Source organism: Diadema antillarum, unplaced genomic scaffold (assembly GCF_040938485.1).
Source record: "Diadema antillarum isolate AM-2024a unplaced genomic scaffold, OU_Dant_1.0 seq00000979_RagTag, whole genome shotgun sequence".
Lineage (NCBI taxonomy): Eukaryota > Metazoa > Echinodermata > Echinoidea > Diadematoida > Diadematidae > Diadema > Diadema antillarum.
The window spans coordinates 278065-297367 of record NW_027271819.1 but is presented as its reverse complement, the minus strand read 5'-3'; the positions used below and the strand labels follow the sequence as shown (position 1 = coordinate 297367).

Here is a 19303-nt window from a genome sequence, read left to right as displayed (position 1 = left end):
GAGGGTTGTACCTTTCAGAAAATATATACTTTGTAATGTTCTTACTATATTTTCTTTAAAAGATAATGCCTTGAAGCTGAAAAAATTGACAAAAATGCATATTTTGGGAAAAAATCCCAGAATCACACGTCTTAATTTTTGTTCTAATGCAATTCTACAGCTTTGTTTTTCCTTGTGAGTAAGCCCACACACTTCAACTATTTAATCAAGTACTTCTGCCATGAACGTGTGTATTATTTATCTTATCAGGAAACGTTGAATTCACTTATGTCTGAAAAAGAACGTCTCTGAATGAATTATCTTTTCCTTGACGCCAAAAATTCAGGATGACTATGAAAACATGTAAGGCCATATTTATTTAGCGTCTTATCCATACTACCATTCCATCAAAATTTGTGAGTGAGCTGTGTAAAATAATCGTGTGGTGGCTCATCAAAGAAATTTTATACTGAATAACCATCAGAGATGTTCAGTTGTTTAATGGTGTCATTAATGAAAGTGGATTATGCTTGAGATAAAAAGTGGCTATCAGTATGTCAGTGTGAGCCAGGTGACTATGATGATTGGCAGCTTTAGTAGCATACTGTCCACAAAAATGAGTTCTGGTTGAAAACCCGAATTGGCGAATGTCTCTGATCAAAACGAATGTCCCTGATTGAAAGTCTCTAAAGGGATATTCCCTCATCTGACACTTTCGCACTGCATGATACTTTATTTGCGTGCTTATTTTACACACTGATGAGCCATCCTGGAATCGAGTCAGCACAGTTAAACGACAGATATGCCCACAAATCTTGAAAATGTGAGTAATAACAAAAACTTTCCTGGTGTTTGTGCCGATTTATTAGAATTATTATTCCGTAGATTTGCCAATCAGTATCATTTGTGAAAATATGTATTTTAATCTTTGGATTAGAGGTAAATTAAAAAAAGGATAGACAGTAGATATGTAAGAATCTGCACGAAGATCAAAGACCGCACGTCTCTGAGCAAAATGAAAAACGTCTCTGAAAATTACTGTTTCATGAAATAAAGACATCCACTATACAAATTAAGAGAACATTAAAGTAAATTTATGTCTGGATGGGCTCAGTGGGTATAAAAGGAACAAGTAGAACCAAGCTAACACGGGCGTGTTATAATATTAAGAAAAATAAAGCTTCCTGAAAGATGTTGAAAATATGTAAAAGAGTTTCAAATTTAAGATTTTCTGTTGATTGAGCAAGTGTAAACACATTGCCAGGTCAGAAACTATGTTTTATGACTAGTAATAGGTCAATATTCTATGATTATTAAGAAGTAGTCACTTTAGTTTACGTATTTTTTGTGAGAGAGGCAGAAATGTAAGAAAAACAGGTTTAGGTCAGAGACGTTCTCTGAACAAATAGGATCTGCTCTCAAACCAATATCAATGACCCATCATGGCGAATTGGTGCCTATGTTTGTAGCACATAGGTTCCTCAATCCAAATATAATGCCAATATCTTGTAAAAATCAAACCCATAAAGTACTGATCAGCAAATATGTTTACGTCAGAGACGTTACACTGAACGTTTTACACATTTTCAACTACTACAATAAGGAGTAGATCTTTCATTATTCCACAGTATATGGCCCTCGTATACATACATCGTTCTAGGTAATTTACGCAATCTAAAAACAATGTTGATTTTATAATTTTGATCAGAGACGTTCATTTGTGCGCACATTGTTCTTACAGTGCATGATAAATCTATTTTATTATCATTTTAACTCTATTTTTTTTCCTTAGAGCAAGATGGGAAGACCGGATGGATTTTAAATGCTCCGAATATTAGAATTTCATCCTGCTCAGGATCTTTAGGCTCATTCATGTTCATGGAGCCTACAAGTTCCAGACAACGGCCGTGGTACTGGCAAGACTGGACGAACATCTTGGAGGTGCCATCTGTTTACAAAATAATGACTATCCCAAACCCTGTTTCAGGTAGCAAGCGACGCAGTCGGTACCACGCACTGATTGAGGACATGGAATACCAAGTGGAGGGGAAATAAAATTCAATGTTATAATGCGGACTCTGTATTCAATGCACATCACCACGTTTGCTTTTGAGCCTGTAAAATCTGAGGCTTACACGCTAAGAAATAAATTTTCAAATTTGCACCTAATTTGTAACAATAGCAGCACACCTGCGGTGCATACTTGCACCCTTAATTGTGTTAATTGCATCCTTAATTAACTGCCTTTTTGAAGATTTGCTAATTTCTGCAAACAAGTTCTCGTACAGTTGATAAGAATATGCAAATGAGTGAGCTAACCACGTCATAACCTCACAATTTTCCATTGAATCTTGTCAAAAAAATTACGAAAATTAAATTTTTCTGTCTTTGAAATCTAAAACATGATGCTATTCCTGGTTGATTACCTTCAGAATACTGATCAGTTAGATATACCCGGATTTAAGCCTCGGGCATAATTATGTTTGAATGAAAAACTGAATATTTCAAAGTGTTTATGTGCAAACATTATGGCAAGTTGTGAGGGAATGACAAGCTCAATTTGCCATTTGCATATTCATAATGACCGTTCAAAAACTGTTTCCTGAAAAATTTGCGAAACTTCAAAACGTCATAACTTCCTTATTTTTCTTGAGCCCGTAAGATTTTATTCTTTATCAGCGGCTAGCTCATATTTGGGCTGAATTTCCCCTGTAATGAATCTTTTTCTCTTAGAAGTAAGGTGAGATATTCTAGTGGTATCATTTTTGAGGTTTGTAAGCCAAATACATGAGAAAAGAATAAATACTAACATCTGTGATGAAACAAGAAAACGTTTATTAGAATGTCCCTTTACTTAGTTTCCTCTACAACACTACTTGGGCTATGTATCGCCTTCGAGTAGAAAGAAGGATTGATAATCCCCCACCGATGTGACAGGTAAAATGTGATATTGTAATGTTATCATTGTCAACCTCTTGAAAGAGGTTTTCAGTTCATTTTTGGTCAAACGTTTGCTGTACCACACCGTTGATATTCTTTTGAGTTTGGCGTTTACAATTTATATCTGCCATAGTATACAAAAAAGCACAGCGGAATTTGATGCTTCTAGGATGAGTATAGGTTAATTACAGCTTTCTGAGACGACATAACAGTGGCCCAGGTACGGTCCCTAATAAAAATCCGAACTGGTCTGGCATACACATACAATCATATTTGAGGTATAGTGGTCAAATTAAAATAGTATTAGTAAATTCGTGTTTACCTTTGTTATAGATTTGAACTACATTGGAAAGAAAACATATACAATATTGATAGCATGTGGGCACATCTTCGTATACACCGGAAGGTGAAATACAAAGTAGTGGTCATCATAAACAAAAACAATTCTTGACATATATGCCTAGGTAAATGATTTCTCAATGAATGTGGAATGTTGAGTTATGAGCATCTTTTAAAATACGGAGTTTGGTGTTTAATTCTAGTGATAACTTACAGCCGAAACGTCCCTGATGGAAAAGCAAATGTCTCTGATATAAACAAATAATTTAGCTAAGGTAGTCAAAATTGCAAGTATTTCATGTAATTTTTATTTGTCTGTCATTCAAAAGTGTTGTAAGATATGAACAATATAACAAGGACAGGTTTGTTGTTGATTTTTGGTGTAGAAATCGAAATTCCTCTTACAGTTTGGAGGTTTGTAGTTACAATTGGTTATTATGAAAAATGATTCAAGTTTAAAATTACCATTCTGAATTGTTGACAAAAGATAAACATGTGTTTAATAAAAGAATAATGTTGTTTGTTCACAAACCTCGTAATTATGGATCAAGGACATCGTTTTTATTGTCTATGTCTGAGGAACGTCTATGAGTGAAACCTGAACGTCTCTGATGAAAACATGGTTTACTTTCAGCATCTGTAAAGGACTTTTATGGGGATTTGACCAAACGAAATGCACTAAATTCATTATTAGTATCTACTGAACATTAACATTTAAACAAATGAGACCCCTGCTATGTTTTGTTCAAATGAGATGAAAGTGAAGATAAGAATATAAAAATCTCTGCTTAAATGACAAAAACTCCACTTTTACTTTAACTTCCGTGTGTATTAGCTTTTGTAAACTTCACAGGAGGTAAACAATATTTTAAGAACAAATTAACACAGTCTTCAAAAGCACGAACAAGATGAAAATATATGCATTTGAATGTTTTTCCACCTTCATTTTAATTTTCACTAAAACAATGTTTATTTTAGTCAGAGACGTTTGCCAATATGTCACAGTTCTATCTACCCTTGAATAAAAACAACACCCTTGGAGATATCCCAGTATAATTGGGTTTGGAAGAAAGCTGATATCAATGACATTTGACTGAGATATATTTATATCAGTGAGTCACGTTTTTCAATTTTGACCCCTGATTTGCCCAATTGTACATCGTTCAACGTTTTCACCCATATTTATACAAAGTATGAAAAATAAACAATATTCAACAAACTAATAAAGATAAATTATGCATACATACCGGAAAATACAAAGTTATGTTTAGAGCAGAAAAAGAGAACTGAGAGGCCCACTAAAAAGCAATGCTTGTAGATTGTGGACCACTCAAGAACTTCTTCAAAATACAATTGTATTGTATATCATTTAAAGAGCAACTGTGGGTAGAGATTCAATTTGAAGAAGTATCCCAATATTTTTTTTTTAAAATCTTATTGCATTTGATATTTATGTGATCTTTCCAAATCAATCTATTACCAATTGTGATTCCTAAATATTTCAGACACCTCATGTTTAATCAGATCCTGCTAAATATAATCTATAGTTACATCATTACATAAACATTTCTGTTGGTGAATATCATAAAAAGATATTAATGTGCTTTACTTATATTTACTGATAATAACCATTCAAAAATTGCAGTAAGTTCGTTATTAACCCCTGTTATCATTTGTAATGTTTGGGGATCATTATGAAACATAAAAATTGAAAAAATTTACGACCATCCGCACCATTGCAATCTATGAAAGTCTTACACTCGATCTTCGACATACACTCATACTCAAAATTTGTAAAGTTAGTGAAGAATGGGGAATATTGCATTACCACTGTGCATTACACATGGAAAATATATGAAGAGTTTGTTCGCAAAAAACAAAAAGTCCATTTTTGAAGATTTTGAAGTACGGTCTCTCTCATAAAGTACAAAATAATACCTTTTAAATGATATATTGGACACTACATAGGTACATTTTTGAAGTTATGGTCAAAAGAAGCAAATATTTTCTTTTCATTCTCTTTATTTTTCTTGACCTTTAATCGCAAATATCTTCATTTGGCAAATATGGACTTATCGCTTTTTGCGAACGGAGGAGTCAAGCGAACCAACGCAATTAACGCTAAAGAAAGGAGTTCGAGTCGTCATAATGGGTGCTGTTCGTTATTTCGAAGGTTCGGTATTCCGAAGGTTCGTTATTCCGAAGGTTCGTTAATCCGAAACACACAGATTCCCTATACCTAGATGTTCGTTAATCCGAAAAGGAAAAAGGGCTCGTTAATCCGAACATCAATTGTGGCCTTATTCCGAAGGTTCGTTATTCCGAATGTTCGTTAATCTGAAAATGAAGTAGGGTTCGCTATTCCGAAGGCTCGTTTATCTGAAAATGAAAAAGGGTTTGTTATTCCGAAGGTTCGTTAATCCGAAAATTCAATTCAATTTCAATTCAATTTATTTTCATACTTCTCAATGAAGGAATGTACATCAAATATAATAAAAACATAGTGAATCATAATATCCGGCTTGGATGTACAGTAAATCAATTTAAGCATGTTGGATATAGCGGTCAATCATCGTACGTTTGGTTCTATGTACAACGCTAAAGAAATATGATGGAACCTACTTAAAAGCGAGCTTGTTAAGCGTAGGTCCCAAGTTCTGAACAGAGTGTAAGATGAGGAGCACGGATGCAACGTAGGACCAAAATAAAGAGAAACAAAAATGAAAGGCAAAAATACCTGGGGCACTAACAGAATCTTCTCAATACATTAATAGTGATATACAGACAACCACATTCTGCAGATGTAAGAACAGTTGATTTAACAATGTTGACAATAGTTTAATAATATGATTTGAATAATGGTGAAAAGAGAACAACTCGACATGCGAGTCCTCGGAGGAGATACGAGAAACCTAAAGAGTGAACATACAAGTACTAAACATTCAAAGAAGAATTAGAATTAGAATTAGAATTACCAGCCAGTATAGCACTGAGGGGAATACAACAAGCCAGCTGTTTACGCGTTCCGAAGTCTTAGGGTACGAAAAGGGATACTGGTGTGAAGGAATTTAAGAGCGCAAACAGAGAGGCTTAACTGATTTGAATGACAACAACCAACACAGCAGGAAAAGGCACATAAACAAGAAAGAAGGAAATTTCAATGGACTTACGCAATGTAATTATTCAATAAATTCTGTCTTAATTTGCATTTGAAGGTCGACAAAGACAAACAACCTGCGAGTTCTATGGGGAGATCGTTCCAGTATTTCGGCCCTGTATACATAATTGTTGGTTTTTTTCGCAAAAATGGTTCGGGTACGTGGTAGGTGATAATCGTCACGTTGGCGGTTTACTCCATGGGCCAGGCCAGATATTGGTACCACCTTTGCCCGACAAACAAAATGACACCAAAAAGGTTTTGCCACCTCAGGTGGTACCAACAACCCATTTTTCGGGTCTTGGCCCATGGACTAGGTGGGATACTTATAAATAGAGTAATCTCTTTTAAACATATGCAAAAAAAAAAAAATATATCAGGAAGATCATTTTTGGATAATTTATACATGAATATCCCCAAATTGTAATAAAACAAATCTGACAATTTCAAAATTGTGTTCTTATGGAAAAATTCATCTGTATGAGATAAATACCCAGTCTTATTAATTATTGTAATAGCGCGCTTTTGTAAGAGAAAGAGCGAGTCAAGCAAAGACTGGGACGTGTTACCCCATGCCAGTATTCCGTAGTTGAGGTAAGGGGAAATCATAGTCGAGTATATAAATTTGCAATATATTGGTGGAGAAGTAATCTTTCAGTTTGTTTAGAATTCCTGCATTCCTAGATAAAACTTTGGTTAAAAAGTTGATATGAGACTTCCAAGATAAATCACTATCAACATACAGTCCTAAAAACTTTATACTATCAACCTTCGTTAAATTAATGCCATTAATTTGGACATGACCAGGAATAAATTGCAAAGAGTTACTGAACAGCATATGTCACAAATGTTAACACTAGTAGTTATGTACATACATGTATGTATGATGTACTGTATGCATGGCTGTTTTAATGTGTATGTACACAGGTTGACCAGAGTAATGGAGAACATTCTATGTGGTATAGATATAGTACATACAGGCTGACCAGATCAGTGGAGAATTTTCTAGGTGGTATACAATGTAGCTTTACAGTACATGCATGTAACAGGAAATACATTATAGCTCACTCAATCTAGAATGATTTCACCCATTCCAGAATGTTCTAGGAAGTGCTTACATGTTTGGCTGAGTGAGGCACTGTCCCTGTAGCCCAATGTGATTGGTAGTTAATTTTGGCAATGATGTTATGCTATGAGTCATCCAGGATTCCTGGAACTAGGACTTGCTAGTATGTTCAGGTGTGTGGCCCCAGGTTGGAGAGAGTTACAGAATGTGCTAGAAGGGGGTGAACGGATAGTATATAAGCCAGAGAAATTCTGCAGTAGGCAGAGTACCCAACACCTCTGCTCTGAGAGTTACGTCACTTCTGGCTCTGAAGCGACTTGTTATAGTCAGTCCTGTGTTACCTGCTGACCTGTTATGTTTGTGGAGATAATGCCTGGGAGACATTTTGCCTGCAGATAATTAATTTGCCTACATTGGAGATAGACTCCATTTTAATGTCAACGGACATTGCTAGAGCAAAGCTGTGACGGGCTGGATTCCTAGCTGGACAATAATTCAATCTCATTCAACGCATCGACTGGACGTGGTCGTCATAACATTGGATTCTGCACATTTCGCTGTGAACATTATACCGTGGACCTATAACGTGGACATATACCCTGGATTTATACCGTGGAGTATTGTAACCTGCGCCTCTGGATTTACATCGGAGGTATCATTCATCGGTGCATCAAGGACCATTCATCTGTGCATCGAACATCGTATTTGGACATCATCAGGGGACTATAGGAACTCTGTGATTTAAGATTTGGATGCATGTACGTGATTCCATTACCGCTTTGGAATTGATTCTATTGATCATTATTGTACTGATGTGAAGACTGATTACGAGTCTGTATTAACAATATCACTGTTAATAAACCGCCTGAACATTAGTTGATTGTTTCTTTTTGCGATCATTCTCAGAGTGATTTTGGTCGTAACACATATAATATGTTTTATCAATGTTTAGTGATAACTTGTTGGCATGAATCCAGGACTGAACAAGTTTAACATATGAATAAGCGTATTAGAATGAAATAGGGTTCGCTATTCCGAAGGTTCGTTGAACCGAAATGATATAGGGTTCGTAATGAACCTTCGGAATAAGGAGCTTTGTTTCATTTTCGGATTAACGAACCTTCGGAATAACGAACCTTATTTCATTTTCGGATTAATGAACCTTCGGAATAACGAACCTCATCACATTTTCGGATTAACGAACCTTCGGAATAACGAATCTTCGGAATAACGAACCTCCGGACTAAAGAACCTTCGGAAAAACGAACCTTCGGAATAACGAGCTGTAACCGTCATAATATTATGCCGTCACACTTATGGCAGCGCCATTACCATAATCATACTGAAAACAAATATCTTATATAGATATGGCAATTCCCTACTAAATAATGTTAAATCCATCCTGATAGGGGATGATTGAGTGTGGAATGAAGGTAGACAGGAAAGTACACAATTCAATTCGAATTAAAAGATTAAATGAAACTTTGAAATGGAAATGAAATGATATAATCCAGTATATTACAGGGGGAAAAAGGACCGATGAAAACGCGTTTATATGTGAATTGAATTTGAACGTTCAAAGTCCAAAGTTGTGTTCCTCTAAATGAAATTAAAATTCGTACTTCGGACAAAATTTAATAAACATTTTGCAGATGAAACAAAAACCCAGCATTAGTGCTTAAAATAGTTCTCAAATGTGAGTTAGGGATAGAAACCACTGTAAAAACTTGAATCGGTAAAATCGATGTTAAAAATTATAAGTATTATTATAGAAAATTTGAACAATAGTTATAATAAGAATGTTTTAAGACTAAACCGTCTACAGTTACGGTTTATTGAGAAAAATACAAATATATCTTCGTATTTTAGGCTTTATCGCGAAAATTTCATATTATAGGATGTTTTGTGGTACAACAAACCTACACACATGCATTAAATGGCATATCTTAAAAAAGAAATCAAATCACTGTTCCCAAAGGTAAACAGTACCTCTCACGTCTATCCAGCAGCCATGAAATTGAATGGCAACTTTGAGTCGTTAAATTGAATGAACTTCCCTCTGAAATAGAATCTAAAAGGATGAAACGACTTTGAATGTTCACATGAACCGTGGTATCAGATTAAGTGACCCAAATTGCATGAATTCAAACGCCTTTTCATTGATTCGAATGTGAATCCGATGAAATTGAGAGGGAAAACCTAAAATAATATTAAGGAAGTAGAACCGAGTTGGAGATGACAGAAATAAAACATGACTAAATAGATAAATGAAATGAATGAATGATAAGAAAAATCATTTGAATGAATGATAAGAAAAATCATTTGAAAAAATGATTTGAAAAAAAGAAAAATCAGTTGAATTGAATAGCAGAAAAAGTGAAATATAAACAGGCAGAAAGCGGTAAATTCTCATTATCAAGTAACGTAGGTCGGAACGGGAAAAAAAAAACAAACAAACCCCCAAAACAAAACAAAACAAAACACACACACACACACAAAATGCCCAAATCGAAGCGTTTGACTCAGTTGGTAGAATGTGCACACGAAATCTGAAGAGGGCGTCCTATAAAGGACTGAAACAGTGCCGTGACTGGAAGTACTCTGGTACTGGAAAGTACCGCAGAGTCGCTACACACGTTTTGTGTATAATCCAGGGGTTGACATCCATTCTTAATGTTGTTGTCTTGAGAGCCAAAAATTAGTTGTATCAGTAAAGAGATGGAAATTTCCTGAATTATCATCTTATCAATTAAAGAGAGTCCTTAGAGCAACGCAGCGGAGTAAGTCTTTCCTATCACTAAAGTGCATCTGGCTGTGAATTTCAGGTTGTCATTAGAATAAAAATATCCTCAAATAATAGAGAAATAATATTGCATTTCTGACTTAAGATGGGAAAGTTGTTAAAGAAATGTACCTTTTTGACCATGTTTACATTGCCTTTATCATATCGGAAGTTCATTTATTTAGTTTTCTTTGTATGTACAAAAAAAAATACTGTTTTAGGGGACTGAAATATTTCTCGTTTATTTTTCACTATATTATATAGGGCCTAGTGAAATATAGAGGAGAAATATTTGATCACGGGACGTCCACCGGGTAGAATGATTGCTCCAGTGCGATCTACCTGTCACACATAATTATTATGTTGTTGTTGTTGTTGGTTTTTTTTTTTTTTCATCTGGCTACATTCATCATGATTCGCCAACAAAATTGACGGACTATTGATGACTTTTTGGAACGATTCTTGTCGAAAACGAAATAAAAAGTAGGAATTGAATTAAATTGAATTGAATTGGACTGAGGGCAGTGCACAAATGTCAAATTTTTATGCAGGTCTATAGCCTATTAAAGATAGGTCTAAGATGTATCTTTTTGACAATAAATATCTTTCGCATTACAAATCACAATCAGTTTGTTATCAACCCGCTTGGTAGTCTTGTTTGAAAATTCAAATAGGACATAACCCCTCCCACCCCCACCCCCCCCCCCCCCAAAAAAAGGACAAACTGCAGAACTCCCAAGATCTCGCTGCTCATTACCTGTGCTGTATAAAATAATGTGCTGTTGTGGTGGTCATTGTCAATAACGTCAGTGTATCCAAGGCACGGCACTTTAATAGCAGAAATCCACGTGGGCACGGATAACGATGTGGCGAAGTAAGTAGGTTATTTACCGCCATCTACGTTCACATTGCTGAAACTTACTTCTCAGGGCAACTTCCGGAAACTGAACTTCCTTCTTGTCAGAGTTGGAAAGTTTTTAGTTGGATTTTCACCTGAAGGTAAGTGTGAGTTGATATTTTAAGTAGCTGCCATGTTGTTTTACGTGTGATGATGTCGAAGAATGCTGAAGAATGAAGTGTGTGACGGATTTTTTTCGTAAAGCGAAAGCATGTCGTGCAAATGATCTGAGTGTCTTGATACTTCTGTATCTCGTGTGTGTGGCATGCATATTATGTATGAAGCTGACTTTCTCGCAACACGGAAGTAACCAGGCCCCGTAAATTTGGCCACAGAGAAGTTACTGGACTCGCTCGATCGCGTTCGATGGGGTGCTGCAGCCGCATACTCTACACACTGACATCAACAACTCGCCCAACAAAGCGGCGATTAAAAACGAACGGCCACCGTTCTTAGCTTTACGTTCCGTGCCCTTTCACTCGCTGTCTGAAGCTGCGTCGTACACGCCTCCTGCTGGCTGTATAATTAGAGTGTATATTTTTGTTTTCAATGCTCTCTATCATCTATGCCATACCTCTGCTCTGGCTGCTACATTTCAACATTATCAATAAAATTTACATTTGAACTCTGAGACCATTTCATTTGTACATACATGGATGATGTCCTGCAAAATGTAAATTTATACATTATTGTAACATTAGGCCTACTGAGTACTACTCTAGAATCTATAGACAGATCTATGCAACAGAAATGCATTATTAAGATTGATGAGGCTGGAACAAAACAATGTCGATTGGTATTACTGTAACACTACAGAACAATTCATCACAAAGTCAAAGAACCAGCAACTCTAGTCTCTAGCCCGACCAGACGCCGTGCATGCATGACACAACGTCACAAGCAAGTTGTGTACAGCGACAGGGAAGGGCTGTGCTAGTATCATACAGTACAATAACTCGTGTGTTGCAATGTACTGTAAAAGTGGAAATTTTCGCGATGTTGAAATTTTCACACATTTCGCGCAATTGAAGCTACCGCGAAAATAAAAGCACGCGAATATTTTTGCACGCCATCATGATATAGATCTATATCTATGTTCCAGTAGAGTTGGCATCCTGATTCTACAGAATAAAAACCATGCGAAATCATCTTACCCAGCCAAGCGCGAAAAGTTACACTAAATATCCACTTTTGTTACAGTATTTAAGTAATTTCAGCTACATTGTACTTGGAGCTCACACTATCTTATAGGCCTACATCTAACTTTATGCAGAGTCTCTGTAGCTGTCTCTCCACCCCCTTTTATAGGACAGTGTGCAAAATCTGATATATTTGTAGTTCAATGGAAGCACAATGTATGTATTTCAGAGATGTACAGTTGTACTGAACGTAGACCTCATCAGTTAAACCGAAGCAGACAACTTATTATATGATGCTGATATCAAGCATTGCAGTATACAATTTTTACAAGACGGCCAAAGTCACAAAATCTATGACGAGTATGACGATGACTTGAGTCTTGTGATTGACAACAAATTCTGCTGAATGTTCACACAACGAAATTGTTAGTGTTCATTAATATTCATTCAATAATACCCAGTCTACAACGTATTACAGTAAGTATTACCACTTAAAATCTCTCTTTACTGTCAACACAGTGTAGCTAGGTTCTGGTGCAGTTCCTGTGTGTGACTAAGTAGATAGAGGAGGATATAATTCTGGATATAATGCCACAGACTCAGATGCCACTCTTAGGGACAAGAATGAATTTTAATTTGCTTTGATGGATTTGCTTTTTTTAAAATTTGCTTGATGTTGCTGCTCAGGAAGCGCTGAATGTATAATTTGAGCAAACTATCATGTGACCAGTGACGTTAACCTGTTGAAGACTATTCCTGAGAATACTTCCAAGGACAGGTGTCTAGAGCAATGGAAGTTATGTGATAGCAACATCAGTCAGGTATTCTCCAAGAAATAAATGGAAGAGAAAACCCATGTGGTCACGTCATTGTAAGAATACTATTAAAAGACAGTATTTGAAAGGTGCATACAATTTTAGAGGCATTTAAGAATGGTGATATTGTCCTGATTATAATGTAGGTCACAGAACTTTGGCTAAAAGTCAGTTTGATACCAGGTAATCTATACAGTGTAGCTATTAATGTACAATGGTTTGCTAAAAAAAAAAAAAAATACATGGTCATATGACTGTAATTCATTGATGCACAGCTGGCTACAAACAGTAGGTGTAAAATCACCTGAGCTATGTTGCATAGAAGTAGAGATCAAACATAAATAAAAAAATCAAACATAAGTCTCTTAATAGTAATACTCAATTCCGATTGGCTGATACCTGACTGACATTGTATATTTGATTTTTCCGACTTATGTTTGATTGCAACTTTTTATGCAACAGGACCCAGGTTCACTTTCTTGCGTGTTTTTAGATGGTACTTTGCTATACTAGTGTTTACTTCATTTTCTGATCCATGATTATTGCTCAATATTTGAGGAAACTTGAAACTAAAAAGTCAGCCTTGAAAAAAAAAAAAAAAAAAAACTTTGGAAAAGAAAAATAAAATGCTGTCATAAGTAAGGTACTGAACTTAAGTCAAAAGACAGAAAAGGTGAACAAGACATACAAAACTATCACCAGGAAAGGCTCTGTATGCATAATACTTTTGGTTCTGATTTGGTTGTGTAGCTTGGGTGATGCTGACATTGATACTAAACCTGGGGCGGATCCAGGAATTTCGTAATGGGGAGGCCCCTTTACAAAATTAAAGGGAGCGCTAGAGCCCCCGTCCCTTTGTTTTAATTAGGTGATCCGAGTATCCTCTCAGATCACCTTCTGTATCTGTACAGATTCTTTCTTCTTCTTTATTTATTTCTTTATTTCTCCTCAAAAGTTGTGTAGAGGTTAGCTCAGAAAGTCCTCTGCCTATCAATTTCAAACTTATAGGCCTACCATATATGTATCATGTCCCAAAGACGACAGATCTAGTCTTTATTTCTTTTGTTAAAAAAACAAAAAAATCAGAGGGGGCGGGCGCCCAGTGTGTGCCCCCCCTGGATCTGCCACTGTAAACAGTAAAGTATGGTCAACTGCATCATTTGCTGCATGAGCACAGTTTTCCGGACGCTCAATGAGTCATTTTGAAATTTGTGTGAATTGTCACCACAGACGATCAATGTTTAGAGAGATTGAGTCACTACAGTGTTGTAGTAATTTGTGCAGAGATGCCAAGTTCAAAAAACTTTTATGAGTGAGATTTTCATGACTCGGTATTTCGGCGTTCGCGCGCATGCGCGCGAATGAGGAGGGTGTCACCCCTCCCATGGTAGGGAACTTTTTTTAATTATTAGCTCTTAATAGTGCGATCTGGTGCATACTTACACTGTAAGTGACTATTTTTTACTAATTTTGAAAGACAAAAGGGAAATATACCTTCAATTGCAACTATCACTTGAATCCTTTGAGCTATGCGCTTATTTTTGACACAAATTTGCAGACTTCACCCGATGCGTGAGAAAAATGGGTGCCCTGGCCTGCGTGAGATCGTGAGACAGGCCCTAAATGCTTGAGACTTGGTAGCTCTGTTTGTGATCTTCAAAGGCCTTTAAAGGGGAATTCCATTCCAGTTGAAAGTTTGTCTGAAAAGGAGTACAATTTTCCAGCAAAAACAATCAAAATCGGATGAAAATAAAGAAGTTATGCCATTTTGAAGTTTTGCAAATAATTCAGGAAACAAATGCAACTCACTTACGTGCACACATGTGCATCAAATGTGATAACTCGAACATTTTTTTAAATCTGTGAGCACTCTCATGGTAGGGAACTTTGTTTAATCATTAGCTCTTAATAGTGCGATCTGGTGCATACTTACACTGTAAGTGACTATTTTTTACTAATTTTGAAAGACAAAAGGGAAATATACCTTCAATTGCAACTATCACTTGAATCCTTTGAGCTATGCGCTTATTTTTGACACAAATTGCAGACTTCAACCCATGCGTGAGAAAAATGGGTGCCCTGGCCTGCGTGAGATCGTGAGACAGGCCCTAAATGCTTGAGACTTGGTAGCTCTGTTTGTGATCTTCAAAGGCCTTTAAAGGGGAATTCCATTCCAGTTGAAAGTTTGTCTGAAAAGGAGTACAATTTTCCAGCAAAAACAATCAAAATCGGATGAAAATAAAGAAGTTATGCCATTTTGAAGTTTTGCAAATAATTCAGGAAACAAATGCAACTCACTTACGTGCACACATGTGCATCAAATGTGATAACTCGAACATTTTTTTAAATCTGTGAGCACTCCCAATCTTGGTAGACTGTACCTCTAATAACAAGCCCTGGAGTGCAGTGCTGTCACAGCCATGTGACCCACACTTGAGGTCATCTTCGGATGGGAAGGTCAAGAGTGAGCGTCCCAGAGACTCCAACCCCAAGTACCTTCTGATCTGGAGATTCTCCCGCCTGAAACCCCCAGCAAACGGGAGACCCAAGTTTATGTGTGCGAAGCGTGAAGTTCCTAGGGTTATAGATGCTCTCTGGTGCTATCTAAGGCTTATTTTTGCAACATATGATAGCAATAAGTAAGAAATCCTTTCCAACTGGAGACATTGAGCCAGGGCGGGAGAAATTAAATCTCAAACGGGAGAACGGGAGATTTTGCAAAAATGGGTTTTCGGCGGGAGATCTCCCGTCGAAAACGGGAGAGTTGGAGTCTCTGGCGTCCAGCCTTGAGAAAGTGATTGGTCATAACTGTTCTCCCCCACCCCTCCCCCATAGTTTCCTCCTCGTGTTATTTTAAGGTCTAGACCCTGAATGCACCCACACAGTATTTTTCATCCATTGTTTTGCTATGACTACAACCATGGAGAGGGCGACTGATTCGTACCATGGTATTCAGATAGTGTTCATATTTGTGTTTGTGTGTATCAGTGTTGTATGTGTGTGTGTGCATTTGTGTTCTTACAGGTATAGACAATAGAAACTGACACAAATGCACAAGGCTTGTTCGTACGTTAATGTATGTCTCATAAATAACAGATAGCCCACTACATGTACAGCTGTAGCTGTGAATCAGATATCAAGATGTGATATTTATTTTCAACTGCATGTACAGCATATACAATATCATTGTAGTTCTAAGTGTTGATGTATTGAAGTCAGTCATCGCTCTAGCGCCCAGTTACACAATTTCTGAATTATTAACACTTAAAGGTCCTGTTTACCTTTGGGAACAGTGATTTAAATTTGTTTTTTTCAAAATATGAGTTTGACATAATGCATGAATATAGACAAAGGTCTTACCAGGGAGGTGTCCCACCTCCCTGGTCTGTTGTACCACAAAACATCCTATAGATCATATAACATTTTCGCGATAAAGCCTAAAACATTTATAAGGAGATCTGTATTTTTCTCAATAAACAGTAACTGTAGATGGTTTAGTCTGGAAACATTTATATTGTAACTATTGTTTTCATTTTGTATATTTAACAATGCATAACATTCAATTTTACTGATTCAAATTTGTACAGTGGTTGTTTCAATCCCTAACTCACATTTTAAAAAAATTTAAAGCACTAAAAATGCTGGGCTTTCATTTCATCTGTAAATGGTAAATTATGCCTTTAAATCTCACAAACACACTCATAATCTGCACATTTTTAAGGACACTCTTCCCTTACAAATTCCAACACGCATAACAAAAATAACATCATTCAGAGACCGAGCATTTGCCTGCGCAGCTCCCAAACTCTGGAGTGACCTACATTGTACCATTAGAAGTCAGGAAATCCCCAACTGTAGCAGTCTTTAAATCATGACTCAAAACACATCTTTTCATTTAACTGTCTATTATCATCAAGTACATCAGAATCTTTTGCAGCACAGAATATAATATGTACAACTGTAGGTTTTGCACTTTATAGATTAATATACATTGTATAAAATGATCATTATACTTTTAAAAGCTCATTTGATATACATTTATTATTAACATATTGTTCGTGTTGGAATTCTATATTAAAGTCATTGTTTCTCCTTGCAATTTGTGGCATCAGTTACACTGTAATTACACTGACTACTCTGTAGTTTGCAGTTCAATCAAAATCGGTTTGAATCTTATGATTTGACAAGACTTTGCAGTTTCCGATCCAAAGAGAGCCCCCTGAGAGCTGACGCAGTCAGTTGTACCCTGCTGTGTAGCAAGAATTTTTCATCAAACTTCAGACGGGAACCAAGAGGATACAGTGCACTCCCGTTATAACGAAATGCTCGGGACCGGCAGTTTTGTTTCGTTATAACGAAATTTCATTATAACCGAACAAATACAATATATAACGAAAACAAGGAACCACGTACAGTCTGTATATAAATATATCTTATTATGTTTGCTGAATACTCATCATACACTAGAAAGCTATGTGAAATGCGATGGGATAACTGTATTACAATAATAAACGCAAGTTCCCCTCAGAAACTGTGCGCGACACAAGGAGCGAACACACAGTGGTGTGAAGCGTTCACCCATGCAGAGACGCTATAAATGCTCTTTCCGCTACGTACTTTCGAAAGCAATTCGCATTTCGTTATAACGGAGCACATTCTTTTGTTTTTCTTTGTCAGTGGCGCTCGGAAAAGACTTTGTTATAACAGAAATTTCGCTATAACCATGTTGGTTATAAGCGAATTTTGTACCATAGACTTTAATGGTGATAAATTTGGGACCAGAAGATTTACTTCGGTACAGCGAAATTTCGTTATAACCGTGTTCGTTGTAACGGGAGTGCACTGTATCACTAGCCCTGCCACACAATGGAGAATTGAGGCAGTTTTAGGTGCCGATACTTTCCTGCATGGGGAGACACAACATACAATGTACACTGCACACACACCCTAGATTGCTCCCTGCTGGGAAGTGAATTCATACAGAATGTGGAGGTTATTACTACTGAAGGTCAGAAAGTCAAGTGCATTTACACTTGTACGCATTGTGAGCTCACTTACCCACTCTCTTTATTGTGCCATATGAAGAGAAGAACCATACATTGCACTTCATAAGTAGAAGTGAAGGGACCTCTGTGTGTATCAGAGCATTTTTTGTTTTAATTAATGTCTTGGAGAAGTATGTATTGAATATTTGGAGATACAGAAAAGCAATTTAGAAAATTTTGTACAGGATATCAAACAAAGAGCCCCATGCCATCAGTTTTAAGTAGCTATTACTGTGCATAAAAGCCATCAGTTGGTGTACATAATGATGTGTGTTCAAATGGCCTAGATCTTGGGTACGCCCACTCACATGGGCCTTGTAGTGTGGAGGAATTCAGTGATCAGTTTTAAAGTTTATGTGTCCTTTTGCGTCCCTGAAAATTTGATTCCATACATGAGCGGAAATTTTGTATGACAAGGTAAGTACTGTAGACTGGGTCTCTCCTCAGAATAATAAAATGAGAAACTTCTTTTTGGTGGAGGGGGAAACAATACTATAGATTTTAAGTGAATTTATTCAGACTCCCAAAGTATCCAATATTCTAGTGATTGATACAGAAGAGGAGCATATTCTGGAGTGATATGGGGTTAGATTTTGTTTTTTGTTCTTTGTTTTGTTTTGTTTTTTTTTTTACGCCAAGCTTTAATATTATGATGTTATGAGACATTATTCTTTAACCATGCAAAATTTTGTGATATTTGAAAAAGGGATTAACAACCTTTAAAAGCCAAGTTGCTAAGTACTATAGCTAGTAAATCACAGATGTTGTCAACATTATGAAACTGTGAAGCCAGTAGTTTCGTACGGGGCACGAAACGTAGAGCAGTTTGGAAGGTAATTTACAACGTTCATTGTAAACAGTTTGGCGGGCAGATTTTAGTTTAGAGCTTTTGCTTTCGTTGCACAACGCTTCTTTGTAGCACCTACAGCATGTGTGCACTAGTAGTGGGGTGGCTTAGTGACAAATATACTGATAATCGTGACACGCCGGACAAAAGTGTCATTTTTTCCTCAGACATTTGTATATATATGAGGATCAAAATTAGGGGGTGCTCCAAGAAATCCGCTAACAGAAAAGATGAGAAAATGCCCTTAATTTGTACATAACAATAGTGTCTGAATTCAAAGACTATACACAGGGCAT

The 19303-nt window shown here is 36.5% G+C and overlaps 1 protein-coding gene across 1 annotated transcript in view; it reads left to right on the top strand.

The window, feature by feature from the left end:
• The first annotated feature begins 11190 nt into the window (after positions 1 to 11190).
• Positions 11191 to 19303, top strand: part of LOC139742078 (serine/threonine-protein kinase PAK 1-like) — an 80691-nt gene continuing 72578 nt past the window's right edge. Inside the window, exon 1 of the mRNA XM_071652641.1 lies at positions 11191 to 11262. The gene's annotated coding sequence lies outside the window, so the exon portion shown is untranslated. The remainder of the gene's footprint in view (positions 11263 to 19303) is intronic.